Below are 12,386 nucleotides of genomic sequence, written 5' to 3' on the forward strand. Positions count from 1 at the left end.
CCGCGTCGACGAAGCAAAACACACAAACAAAAATTCAGCATAGCGTGAGTTGGGTGCATGTTTAGCAAGCCCAGCAGATCCAAATTAATCCGGAGTCCCCTACTAGGGCGTGCCTCATGATCATATCATCGTTCTGGCACATACAATCCCAGAATTTATTTACATTTTGCCGTAACCTGCGAGTTCAAATATGCCCCTGTGCAACCCTTATTTATCACGGTGTCCTAAAGCCTGTCACTAACCATAAATGGGCGTGTAAACTCAATTGATCGTTTGCCCATAAGGAGAGTGTGTATTTATACACGTGCCCAACCCGTTCGGGCTCCTCCAGTCTCAGATACCTCTGAGAAAGTTTCAATGGATACTCAAGGGCCAGCGCATGCTTGTATGATTATACTACAGCATTACCTTATAAGGTGACTTTGAAACAAAACATTCATTGTCATGCACAGGAAGCCAGCAAATTAACTTGATTTGACTGCATATTAGCGTGACCTATAGCACTGACTCGACTTTTATGTATTCAAAACGGATATGGAAAGAGTTCATCTAAATTTGTTCCTTAACTAACACTTGCAGAAAGTGTCGTCGACTAGATTGCAATGCGTACTTTTATTTGCCTAAGCCAGTTTAGACGTTGTTATTTTTCACAGCGAAGCTCCTTGTGGCTAGGGTCTTGAAAAGATTCTGTGCGTCTATCGAGCCGTGCAGATCGAGAATTTCTCCCCCTACTTGGGCCGATCCCGAAGATATTGCAATGGCGGGATGAACCGCTACAGAGGTGAAGCGGGCCTTCGGCGGGCACTCCGCCAACTTGCGAAAATAAGTTTAATGCCTTAGATCCGAGTACTACCCGTACCAGATATTAAGCTGATAAGAACAGATACTACGTTTTGACCTGCGTCGGCCCTGTCTACATTCGCACCACCCTCTCTTTGACTGCTTGTGTATGGCGAAAAAAACTGCGTACTTCTCTCGAGCCCTGTAAAGTGACATGTCTATGCGTGTGTGTGTATATACTGGATGGCCGAAAAGAACAAAAAACAGTGCCCTTCAACTCTGTCAAGATGTGCCCTTGCACATCTTGACACAAATGGCAAGGGCACAGATGTGGCAAAGATGCGGAAGATGTGTCAGTATGTGGGCCCCTTAATGATGAACTGCAGTTCCGTCGCGGGTCAGCCCGGCAGTGCACAATATTCAAGATCGGCGCACGTATGGGGAGTGCTTAACGCCTGCTTGAACTCTTCCGCGGTTCGCCCGGTATTGCACTATGTTCAGGATCCTCCCAGGTCTGGGGAGTGCTTAACGCCTGCGTCACCTCCGCCACGGGTCGGCCTGGTATCGCACTATCTTGGGGATCAACCCGCGCGTCGGAGTGCTTAACGCCTGCTTCACCTCCGTCGCTGGTCGGCACGGCATTGCACTATCTTTGGGAATTTGATTCTACACATGGACTGGATCCTGGGCAAACTAGCCCGTAACAGCTTCGCTGTAATAACGTAATACTGTTTCCACCAATAGTTGTGCTTCATTCTGTCCTGACGTAGTCTTTTCCCTAGCGAAGTTATCAGTTGCACTTTGGCCGCGCTATTGGCAGGACGCAAATCGCACGCTCCGAAGAAGGGGAACGTTCCCTCACGGGCGAAGAACAGCTTGCCCGTTAAGATCGTCGGTGGCAGCCACAACGGGAACATGTGCGGCTACAGCAGGCCAGGATGTTCGACGACGAACGGGCCGCTAACGTCGAACAAAAGCGCAGCGCCCGCAAGGACCCATAGTACCGTGCGGCCAAGAACGCCCGCCGCCGACGTGGCTACAATCCAGTCGAAATTTTCCCGTGAGCCATGGCGAAATTCGAAAAAAAGGGTGCACCGAGTACAGCATCGCTGGTCATCGTTATTCACAGAGTAGAAGGGCACGGAATGTTTCATAATTCATCTATGTCAGCATTCCCTGTGTTACTACTGTGGTCTTTCAAAAGACAAGTTCTAAGAGAAAGAGGAGGCCACAGTAATAGATTTTCATTGAGCTTTGCCCTTTAAAGGGCAGGCGGAAATGGATGGTGTAGCGAGCGTGCATGGATGAAGAAGTTATACGACTAGCAGCCAAAAATTTTTATAGAGCATAATAGTCGGGAATGAAGAATACTACATACACATGAGATCAAAAGGTGTTCTTTGAGACAATAAATATTTAGCCCGTGGAAGAAAACTTCCTATATTTAAAGATTTGGGTCCTGGTAATTCATTGGTAAATATTTGTAAGTTTGATCAAATATATGACTTACGTGACCTCGACCAGTATCCAGGGCTTGAACACTGCAGAGGTCTGCTGGACGTGGAAGGGAAATAGACCAGGTGAGAAATTATTACATATATACTCACGGTTATATACTACAACAAATGTTTACGAGATTAAGTTTGAATCTAGCACTGCCTGTGTGCCTGTTTCCTTCAACCTCCTCGTTCAGTCACGGTTCCATATTCCATCAGAATTCTAACCAACTAGCCCCCCAACGTGTTTTTCCATGGTCAAGAAGCTATAGGTATATTTCCGGATCATTTATTAAATATTTTCTCAACCTTTTATCATTTTAGTGCTTGGTATTTCACTATCTCGTATAATTTTTCATTTATTCTACATTTTATTTTTCGTATACGCATAGGCTTGGTATAGAAACAGTGAGGCCGCAAACACAAAAGATACCACCTGTGCAAAGAATGCCATGGAGTGCAGTTCGGGGAACTCGGAGGTTAGCGCCGGTACAGTATGGGTGTCCTATAACAAGGTAGGGGTGTATTTACCGCCTCCGTGGTTTGGCAGAAGCTGCAGTACCTGCTGACGGTGAATTGACCGTCTTCGCGGTCTGACAAAAGTTGCCATAACTTCAAACAAAGAACACGAGAAACACTCTTCTGACAGCTTCTGGCATGCTGTATGCTTAACTGTGACTCCTCTACTCTGCATTCCATCTTTCCATTTTCCGCCTTTCCATCTTGTGCTACATAGGCGCCCCTTACATACACACGCCACGTGTGTTTGTATTCATAGGCTACCTGTGTTATTACAGCGAAAGTTGTATATGACTAACCTTCCCAAGTTTTTTCGGCCTCCGGCAACAGAAACGGACAAAACTATTTTTAATAAACCCGTACACAATGGGTTTAATTGTCTGCATTGTGTGTGATCACATACGGGTGCAGTACGGCAGTGCAGATGTAAAAATGCGAAACGAATAGCAGGATGTCAAGGTTATCGCAGTATATAAGCAGGAGAGGTATCGACGCTAAAAACAGCTGCGTTGTCGATGGAGTGCACATGTATAGTTCGTACAACCGAAGAACAATATGCGTTCGAGGAGCGCCTAGCGCCGTGGTGTACAGCGACGTGAATGTAAACGGCACCGGCAGGAAACGACCACCGACGACGCACGTTCCCACGCTGCTGAACGAAAACGACAATCGTGAGCCCGGGCAACCACTATACTCTGTAAATATGGAATGGCAGTGAAAGCACTTTGGTTTTCGTTTGAGAGCTTTGAATATCGTAAGCTTTCGCTGCCATTCCAACTTCACAGAGTGGAATATGGTTGTCATTTGTGTACTTGAGCCAACGTACGCGTTTTAGTGTGAATGGCGGCATCGAATGTGTGCGTGTTGGTATTCATAGGCTACCTATGCTGTTTTTTCCTTTCTCTTAATTTTACTTGAGTGAAATGACGTCATATTTTGTATCATTTTGTTGTTTCTTGTTTGTTTCTTGTTGTTTTTTTGTTTAGTTCACTTTTCCAGAGAAAATATAGAATTTGAGCGCTTGGTGCTTCCAATCGCGCTGTTTTTGCAGGCCGGACCCTTCCGAAACGTCAAAATTAAATGTTTGTATTTGTTTTTCTACATGCGCCTGCACATTCAATTTATTAAGCAACGTACTTGATGAACTTCTTTCTTCGTATATCTAATATATCAATATTTAACACAGCAAGTTAACATAACATAAACAAAAGTTTATTTGGTGTCTTGGATGGGGTGAACTCCTTGATATATGGTGTCTGCGGAGGAAACATCGGTACTTATTGCTTTTGAAAAGAACGATGCTGACAGGCGTATGCACAAAGCTGTCACACAAAGCAGTGTGTTGCGCAGCTAACTACATTTTTACAGATTCTGCGTATTGACCGTTCATGGGAAAGGTCGACTGACACGTGCCTAATAGCTTATTCAAAAGATGAAAACAGATAAAAGAAGTTTTTGAATAGGCTATTCTGATAAGAGACCTGCGTGTTTCTATATATATATATATATATATATATATACAGACCTATGAGGTGACGTTTTGAGTGCAGCTTTTATCTAAATATGCATTATTATGACGCACAGCGGGTAGAGATAGAGAACGTATAATATCTGGAGTGGTTAGCCTAGCTAAAGCCTTGGTATGCTCATGTAGTTGATCTGGTGTGGGAAAAAAAGACGAGTTAGACAAAAAACGACAACCGGCTCACGCACTAACATATACATGTATGCAACATGCATAATGCAAAAAGGTAATAACAGAAAGTCATTGAGGCCTGTTTACTGCTGGACTGCTCTAGACATGTGCCGCGACACCGGCTGCGTGAGGTTCTTAGACTGTGGCGCTGTCCGAGGTCTGAACAGTGCCCCACTGAAGGAAAAGGGAGGTGCACTCATTGACAAGACTTGTGTTTGGTAAATACGCGCAATCATTTTTCTTCATGAAATCAGATGGCTTATGGACAGAGGCATGTGCCATCTCTTTTCTGTGAAACGCCTATATAATTTTAACAGCGGAGCTGTTCTAAGTCGAGCCTTCGCAGTCCGGCATACCATGCCAGGCAGAGGGGTAGCTTCCGTAGATCACTGCCATAGGGCGCGCCGCGGTAAGGAGAGGGGCGACGTGGAGAGGAGGTACTCGGAAAGACGTACCTACCTTGAGGTGGCCACAAAAGAAAATAAGGAACGCAGGGGTCTATGCCCCTTGTCAAGACTGAATCACGCTTAAAAGTGTAAGAAATGGAAACAGGGAGAGGCCATTCCATCAGGGGAGAGTGAAAGGGTGATTATCGCTGGCGACTCAAACCTGGCTTGGTGCTCAGAAGCAATTGTGGAGCGTAGCGGTAGGGACATTTCCAGTCAGAGTGGGCATTGGGAGCTGTCAGGGGGCGAGCAAAAGCAAAGTTCGGGGGAAATGGCCACGGACGCCACCTTGTCGTAGTGACAGGTGAGCTAAATGACGTCCTAAGAAGAGAATTGGTAGGACTAGCCCAGCACTTGGCGAAGGGGCTGAACGACTTGCGCGAGCTCTCCTTTCAGATGCTTATCGTGGTGTGCACGGTGCCGGAGGTGCCTGTGCGTGACAGAAACATTCAAATAGCCATAGTGGCTGCTAAAGAGGCTATATGGACCATGAGCCGAGAGAAAGGTTTCGATGTTGTAGAAGTAAACATGGACCTGAGAAGGTGCAGTAGTTTACAACGAGACGGGACGCACCTCAATCACAGTCTCGGAGAAGCAATGGGCTGGTGAATTGCTGGCCGCGCGGTTGCTTTTATTTTGGGTGGGGGGGGGGGGGGGCTATCATGGTCGCTAAGGAGGCCAGTGTAGATAGTAAAAAAGAAGGTCCCCCAGGGTAACATCAAAATAGCATCCACTTCAATAATATAAAAACGAAGAAAAACAGGAAAGAGAGCTCGCCATGCAATAGCTTACATTAACATGCTGGGTGGCAGGAGAAAGAATATTGTGTACAGACTGAGGAGCAGTTCAATAAGGATATACACGATTAAAGAAAGGCACCTTAGGACTCGGAAAAGCCGCCAGTGATTGAAAATGATGCTTGAGAATGGTACAACACAACTAAAGAAAGGAGGAGGCAGTCGGAATCATCATCCATCAGGGAACAAAATGGAAAAAAGTAAACTCAAAATGTCAAGAGCGTCTTTGGTTATTCTCTACAATGAGCGGAAAGAAAACTTGGATGGGCTAACGTATTTCTGGACTCGAAGTAATTGCAGAGAGAAGAATCAGCAGTTAGTGAAATGCTCAAATGGTCATGTCAGGGTTTCGGTAATGATGCCGAAATTATCCTATTTGATGACATGAACGCCCACACACAGGATCTAGATGGCTAAACCGGCAATCGACCATTGATTACTGCCTGATGACACAAGGAATTTACGATAAGCTGAGAGAAATGGTCATTGACGAGGAAGTGCATAACTGCGTAGGGAGTGACCATAAACGCACCATTTTTAAAATGGGATATGCAGTTGGGAAAGACAGCAAGGAGCACAAGATGGTCAGCCCAAATTTGAACGCTGAACAAATAGCAAATATAGTCACAGGAGTGGACGAAGAACTAGGCAAATGGCCAAGCAGAGATTGAGAATATAGGGAGCTTCTGAGTATAATAACGACAGAAATACGGACGCAGAAGCAAGATGTTCGTTGGAAAGCAAAGAAGAAACAGAAAAGCTGGTCGAACAGGAAGGTACGAAAAGTGACGCTCCGTCGGGACCACACTGTGGGTCAGAATGAAAAGCGGAACATAAATCTTTTTGAAGGTGGCGGGGCACTACTAAGAGCCATGTGCGGCCGTCATAGTAGTAGTTGCGGCGGCATAAATGTCCATCGCGGATGGTGATATGCTGCAGCTGTCGGCGTAGCGCTGGAGATGCCGAAGCTGCCGGAGGATTTGATAAAAATTGAACATCATGGCGATCCAAGGGTCTATTCGTTGCTCCGTGGCTATGTCCGGCAGTTCAAGTGGTGAGATATCATGTCTGTAGGTAGATATACTGGCGTCTCAAATAACTGGGATGCACGAGAGGGCATCGGTATCAGAGTGTCTGCGTCCAGAGCGATAGACGACACGGATATCATATTCCTGGATTCGGAGGGCCCACCGAGTGAGGTGGCCCTACGGATCTTTGAGGTTAGACAACTAGCAAAAAGCTTGATGATCCGTCACAACGTCATATGGTCGACCATACATATATGGGCGAAATTTCTGATGAGCACATAAGATAGCCAGGCACTCTTCTTTTTTGTTATTGAGTAATTGGCATCGGGATTTGTGAGGGCACGACTGGCATCAGTGACTACGTATTCGGCATTAGTGTTCTTACGTTGTGCGAGCACGGCACCAAGGTCGACACCACTTGCGTCAGTGTGGAGTTCTGCAGGTGCACTTGGATCAAAATGGCGCAAGATTGGCGGAGACGTGAGTAGGCGACAAAGAGTCGTAAAGGCATCATCAGGGGCTTCGACCAAGCAGAAAGTTCACAGTCATCTTGGAGGAGTTGGTTTAGTGGTGCGATCAGAGTAGGGAAATTGCGAAGGAAACGTAGAAAATAGGAACATAGGCCAATGAAGCAGCGTAATGCTTTCAAGTTAGTTCGCTTCGTGGATTCGAATACGGCAGCGAAGTTTAGCAGCATCAGGAAGAATGCCTTCTTTGGAATCAACGTGGCCTAATATAGTCAGTTTTCGAGCTGCAAATAGGACATTTTTCTAAGTTAAGTCTGAGACTAACATCCCGCAGACAGGTCTAAATTTGATGCAAATGGTGAAGATTGGAGGAACACGAAAATCGGAGGAAGAGACGACAACCTCGTCGAGGTAGCAGAAAAAGTATGCCACTTCAGGCCGCGCAGGATGCCGTCCATCATGCGTTCAAAGTTGGCGGGCGTGTTGCACAGAACTAGCGGCAATACAGTGAATTCATACAAGCCGTCTGGTGTTACAAACGTGGTTTTTAAACACTCAGCGTCAGCCAAGGGTACCTGCCTGTACCCAGAGTGGAGATCTAAGGAGGAAAAAAAACTTCGCTCCTTGCAAACAATCAAGTGCGTCGTCGATACGTGGCAACGGGTATACATTCTTTCGGGTAATATTTTTAAGCCTTCGATAATCAACGCAAAATCGTATGATGCTGCCTTTCTTTATAACTGGAACGACTGGCGATGCCCACGGACTACTAGAAGGCTCGGTGACACTGTGATTGCGCATATTGCTGCGGAACAGCCGCCACAGTGTGGCTGCACTGAGGAAAAACAAGACGACGTGGGCCCGCTTAATATAGCGTCGCCATTTTGGCCTTCCGTTAGCTTCCCTGTCAATAAATTGTAAATAGTATTCGGCTTCAGCCTCATGTAACATTAATTTGGTGGAGGTGGACGTTCCCCGTATCCGTCATGGAGCTTCGCAGCGGTCGCAACGGCGACAATGCAACTACGGCTACTGCTGGCGGCACTTCATGTACGCAAGCGTCTTCGCCTGCAGCCCCGACCTACGTCGCCGTTTCCCCACCTCAGGATCCTGGTGTTTTCAACGGAGTCGGCAGTCCTGATGTTGGCGACTGGCTCCACTTATACGAACGTGTCAGCCCCAGTCACAGGTGGGATCCGACTATTATGCTTGCGAACGTTCTTTTCTACCTCGACGGAGCTCCACTTGCATGGTTCCAGACACGCGAAGAGGAGATCTGAAGCTGGGATCTCTTCAAAAAGAAGCTCTGCGACCTTTTGGCAATCCCTTCAGTCGCCAAAGTCAATGCCAAGAAAGCCCTTGCCACACGTGTACAGACGTCGACCGATTCCTACGTGTCGTACATTCTACAGCAGGGATGCTGTAGTCTGACCCGACCATGTCTGAGGACGATAAGGTTAATCACGTCCTCAAAGGCATTGCTGACGACGCCTTCAATTTACTGGTGTTTACAAACCTCACCAGCATCGATACGATCCTCAAGGAGTGCCGCCGTCTTGAGCATGCTAAAAGCCACCGGGCATCCCAGCACATAAACACAACTTCCCAACACAGCTGCTACGTCATCCTGTCACGCACTCTTCCACCAGCCATCGCGATGTGACTTGACCCGCATCATTTATCGTGAGGTCGAAGCGGCCCAACCGGTGGCCCCTTCATTCCAGTCACCTGATCAATCTCCAGTGACAATCTCCTTGATCCAGGCCGTCGTCCGTCAAGAGTTGTCCAACGTCTGCCTGCAATCCATTCTTTCCATAGGCTCGGAACCTCCTTCTCCACGCATGGACCCACCGCGATCTTCTTACTCCTCTTATGGACAGCGCAACCCCTCCAAATGGCGAACCGTGGCCGACAAGCCGATCTGTTTTAACTGCCTACGCATAGGACATGTCGCTCGCCACTGCCGCAGCCGCTGGACTTCTCCAGTGCGCTATTCTCCTGATTACCACCCTCGCCCCTCTAGCGCGTCCTTTTCCTTCGCCCCTTCAATGCCCGCTCCATCGTCTGACTCTGCGACACCTTTCACACGACCCCGCTACTCCCGCGCGCATTCTCCCTCCCGTCGTCAATCTCGTTCGCCCCCGTCACGCCGTGCTCCTTCTCCGACCTACTCGCCGCACACCCAACCGCCAAACTAGACAGTGCAGCTTCTGGAGGTGAAGCTGCAATGACGAAATTGGCACGAAATCCTCGCTTCACGTTACCCACGAACAAGAATCTTTTGGACGTACTCTTGGACATTGTTCCCGTGTGCGTGTTGATTGACACCGGGGTGCATGTGTCCATTATGAGTGCTGCTCTTCGCCGTCGGCTCAAGAAAGTTCTGACGCCCGTCCCGAACCGAGTTGTACAAGTCGCCGACGGAGCGACTGTCGCTATTTTTGGCATGTGCTCTGCCCGACTCACCATTGCTGTGGCTTGTCTGGCTGTACTGCAGAATGGCTTGGGTGAGCTCTGCTGTAAAAGCCGTTCCTCTGTCGGTGATGAGGACTTCTGGGGCACCATGTCGCAGCAGGATGTTCTCGACGAAAAATTTCGCCACTTCGGCTGCGCTGCCTTTTGTTAGAACTTTAGTTTCAGCAAAGCGGGTGAGATAGTCCGTCGCCACGACGATCCACTTATTCCCGGACGTTGATATCGGAAACGGCCCCAACAAATCCATCCCAGTCTGCAGTAATGGTCGGCGAGGAGGTTCGATCCGCTGTAGTAATCCTGCTGGCCTTGTCGGTGCTGTCTTGCGTCGTTGACAGTCTCGGCATGTCTTGACGTAACGGGCGATGCCGGCAGTCAGACGCAGCCAGTAATACCTTTCCTGTATTCTCGACAGCGTCCGGGAGAATCCGAGGTGCCCAGCGGTTGGATCATCGTGTAGGGCGTGCAGTATTTCTGGACGCAGCGCTGACGGTACAACAAGAAGGTAGCTGGCGCGGACTGGTGAGAAGTTCTTCTTCACGAGCAGGTTGCTTTGTAGCGTGAACGAAGACAACCCGCGCTTTAATGTTCTAGGGACAACGTCGGTGTTCCCTTCCAAATACTCGACGGGGCCTTTTAGCTCCGGGTCTGCTCGTTGCTGTTTAGTGAAGTCTTCCGCGCTTATTATCCCAAGGAAGGCGTCGTCGTCCTCGTCGTCTTGCGGCGGGCGATCGATGGGGGCGCGCGATAAGCAGTCGGCGTCGGAGTGTTTTCTTCCGGACTTGTATATTACCGTGACGTCATATTGTAGTCTGAGGCTCCACCGCGCCAGCCGTCCTGAAGGGTCCTTTAAGTTAGCGAGCCAACACAATGCGTGATGGTCACTGACGACTTTGAATGGCCTGCCATAGAGGTAAGGGCGGAATTTAGCTGTAGCCCAAATGATGGCGAGGCATTCCTTTTCAGTCGTAGAATAGTTGCTTTCCGCTTTTGACAGCGACCGGCTAGCATACGATATCACCCTTTCAAGTCCTTCTTTCCTCTGGACTAGGACGGCACCGAGGCCTAGGCTACTGGCGTCAGTGTGGATTTCAGTATCGGCGTCCTCGTCGAAGTGCGCAAGTACCGGCGGCGACTGCATGCGTCGTTTGAGTTCTTGAAATGCGTGGGCCTGCGGCGTTTCCCACTTGAACTCGACGTCACATTTAGTAAGCTTTGTCAGCGGCCCAGCGATGCGTGAAAAGTCCTTGACAAAGCGCCTATAGTAGGCACACATGCCAAGGAATCTGCGCACTGCCTTCTTGTCGGTTGGCTGCGGGAACTTTGCGATGGCAGCTGTCTTCTGTGGGTCGGGGCGTACTCCTGATTTGCTGAACACGTGGCCTAGGAACAAAAGCTCATCGTAAGCGAAGCGGCACTTTTCCGGCTTCAGAGTGAGCCCTGATGACTTGATGGCTTCTAACACTGTCGCAAGCCGCCTAAGGTGATCGTCGAAATTTCCGGCGAAGACAACCACGTCATCCAGGTAAACAAGGCACGTCTGCCACTTCAGTCCGGCTAACACCGTGTCCATGACGCGCTGAAATGTTGCAGGCGCCGAGCACAGTGCGAATGGCATGACCTTGAACTCGTAAAGGCCGTCTGGCGTGATGAAGGCAGTCTTTTCGCGATCTCTCTCGTCGACTTCTATTTGCCAGTAGCCAGACTTGAGGTCCATTGACGAGAAGTATTTAGCGTTGCAGAGCCGATCCAATGCGTCGTCTATCCGTGGAAGGGGGCACACATCCTTCTTCGTGATCTTGTTCAGTCGACGATAATCGACGCAGAAGCGTAGGGTTCCGTCCTTTTTCTTCACCAGGACTACAGGAGAGGCCCACGGGCTTTTCGATGGCTGGATGATGTCGTCGCGCAGCATTTCGTCGACTTGTTGCCTAATAGCTTCACGTTCTCGCGTCGAAACTCGGTAAGGCCTCTGGCGGAGTGGTCGAGCGCTCTCTTCGGTTATTATGCGATGCTTTGCAACTGGTGTTTGTCGAATCCTCGATGACGTCGAAAAGCAGTCTTTGTATCGTCGGAGAAGACTTCTGATCTGTTGCTGCTTACTCATAGGAAGACTTGCATTCACGTTGAAGTCTGGTTCGGGGGCAATGCTCATCGGGGTAGATGCGGTGGAATCCGAGAGGACACACGCATTACTAGTTTCCAGAATTTCCTCGATGTACGCGATCGTCGTGCCCTTGTTGATGTGCTTGAACTCTTGGCTGAAGTTGGTTAGCATAACTTCCACTGGCCCTCCGTGGAGTCGAGCGATCCCTCTTGCGACGCAAATTTCACGGTCGAGCAGTAGATGTTGGTCGCCCTCGATGACGCCTTCTACGTCAGCGGGTGTTGCAGTGATGACGGAAATAACAATGCTGGAACGCGGCGGGATCCTCACTTGATCTTCGAGCACACTCAAGGCGTGGTGACTACGACAGCTCTCCGACGGTATCGCTTGATCTTCCGACAGCGTTATCGATTTTGACTTCAGGTCGATGACTGCGCCATGTTGATTCAGGAAGTCCATGCCGAGAATGACGTCTCGTGAACACTGTTGGAGGACAACGAAGGTGGCAGGGTAAGTCCGGTCATGAACGGTAATTCTTGCCGTGCAGATCCCAGTCGGCGTAATCAGGTGTCCTTCAG

The 12,386-nt window shown here is 48.9% G+C and overlaps 1 non-coding gene across 1 annotated transcript; it reads right to left on the reverse strand.

Annotated features, from left to right (window-relative positions):
- Positions 1-727: 727 nt before the first annotated feature.
- LOC126520215 (U2 spliceosomal RNA) lies at positions 728-913 on the reverse strand. The gene has a single exon (XR_007596935.1). It is a non-coding gene; the product is annotated as a U2 spliceosomal RNA (small nuclear RNA).
- Between the last annotated feature and the right edge of the window lie 11,473 nt (positions 914-12,386).

Source organism: Dermacentor andersoni, chromosome 3 (assembly GCF_023375885.2).
Source record: "Dermacentor andersoni chromosome 3, qqDerAnde1_hic_scaffold, whole genome shotgun sequence".
Lineage (NCBI taxonomy): Eukaryota > Metazoa > Arthropoda > Arachnida > Ixodida > Ixodidae > Dermacentor > Dermacentor andersoni.